The following is a 2,167-nucleotide window of genomic DNA, read 5'->3' as shown; positions in this document are numbered from 1 at the left end:
TTGGAAAAGACATTAGTTGTTAAGATTAAATGAAATAAGAAAATATTGCATAATAATTGGGTCTAAATTTTGACTTAGTTCAGCAATCAGCTTAGTGATTTTGGGCAAGTTACTTAAATTCTCTAATATACAGCATCTTCATCCATAAAATGAAAATAAAATTAATTTGCATTGATGAGATGACTATACAAGATAATGTCAGTTAGGGTGCTTGGCAACATTCCATAAATTTACTAGGTGCTCTCAAGAAGATGGATTGAGACCGCGGCTACTACAATGGGCTCAAATATAGCAAATATTGCGAAGGTAGCACATTCTGTTGTACATAAGATAGTGATGAGTCAGAGCTGACTGGACAGCACCTAACAACAACAACAACAACAACAAAATACTCATTAAATGTTAGTTGTTGTTTTTATTTCGAGTGTGTGAAGTGTCTTGCTCTGCCTTTGGCAGGACATATCCAAAACAAAACAGAAATTGAAATGCTAACAGCCTACAAGATTAGGTCTCATTCACTTCTTGCCACCTTTCTCCTCACCTTCCTAGGTTTCATCATCATTGGTATCAGTATGCTCCACAAGTAAGTAGGGTTCACTTTTAAAAACAAAACATTAATATAGGAGACATTAAGAGTTAAAAAAAAAAAAAAAAAAAACTCATTGACATCGAGTCAATTCTGACTCACAGTGACCCCCTTTGGGTTTCTGAGGCAGTAAATCTTTACGGAAGAAGATTGCCCAGTCTTCCTTCTTCAGAGTGGCTGGTGAGTTTGAACCGCTAGCCTTCTGGTTAGGAGTTAAATGCCTTAGGCACTGCACCACGAGAGCTCCTAAATTTTATATGTTCATCACTGAAAATAATAAACATTCAATATATGAATAGTACTGGAAATAATTAGGAAACTTTTCAGTTTTTTCTCATAAGCTTATTCTCATTCTTGGTAGTCACACAGAGAAAGGCCTAAGTCAAGATTTCAGAGACACTATAGTCTTTCAATGTTTTTTTCTTTTTCCTCACTGTACTCACTATGCCAACTAACTCTTTCTCTTTCAACCAAGATTTCTATTTTTAGTATGAGGATAAATTCTCAGAAGAAACAGTCTTGTGACCAAGAAAAAAAGATTAAATTCCCTGTTTCTTGTCCAATCCTTCATTAAGACTCAGAGAAATGGAATGGTGACATGCACATTTGATAAATAAACTTGGATTGAAACCTAAATTATCTGGCTTTCATTTCAGTATCTTGGTATAAAATTAATTTATTAATTTTGGTTAAAAATCGTAAAATAAGCTATGCACTTATTTCTCAAAAATTAGAGAACAGCAAACTACTATGTTAGCATACAGGTCCCTGGGTTGTACAAACAGCTTTCACTCTAGGATAGAAACATCAAGATAGTATGAAATTTGAAGATAACTTTCCAGAAAAAGAAATAATTTGTTATTTTATGTACATGAATAATATGTGGAGTAATGAAGAGTGGTAACAGTACTTTTTTTTTTTTTTTTTCCACCAGAAGCATTTACAAGGAATTTTGGGGTCAGGGATCAGCTTGTAAAAGTTTACCAAGCACAGCCTATATGGAGTTCCATATTAGACAACATTCATAGACAGATGATGGGCCCATATGGTGAATAGCATGAGGCTCCTGTAGATTTGTGATGGATTTTGACATTCAATAAGTCTGATTAGAGTCACATACACATATGCAGATATGAATATATATTTATACTAGGAAATGTGGGAAAATAAAACAACTTGCAGAAAATATGCTGCCTCTTGGCTTTAAATTTTAAACTAGCAGCAGCCAGGAAGGAGAATCCATTAACAATGATGGGATATTATTCACAGATGTCTGTCCAGTTTGAAGAGAAACTGAAAAATGTTTCCTTCATAAGAAAATAGTGACTCAATTTACTCTACATCTCCTGGCTCCAAAACATACAGTGACAATATTTTTTTTTCATTCCTCATTCCATGAGATTTAGTAAAATTAACATGAATTGGAACAACACATTCCAGTATGAGGCTTTTTATTTTCACTGAGAAGGTATTTTATTGGGAGGTTGTGTATACCTATGCATTATTTTAGAAATGGTGTAGGATAGTGGCTGGAAGCAAATCTTGCCCAGTTTTGTGATGAAATCTCATTATTCTTACCTC

Source organism: Orycteropus afer, unplaced genomic scaffold (assembly GCF_000298275.1).
Source record: "Orycteropus afer afer isolate SDZICR_OR568_19922 unplaced genomic scaffold, OryAfe1.0 scaffold00102, whole genome shotgun sequence".
Taxonomy (NCBI): domain Eukaryota; kingdom Metazoa; phylum Chordata; class Mammalia; order Tubulidentata; family Orycteropodidae; genus Orycteropus; species Orycteropus afer.
Note: the sequence above shows the minus strand (reverse complement) of the source record.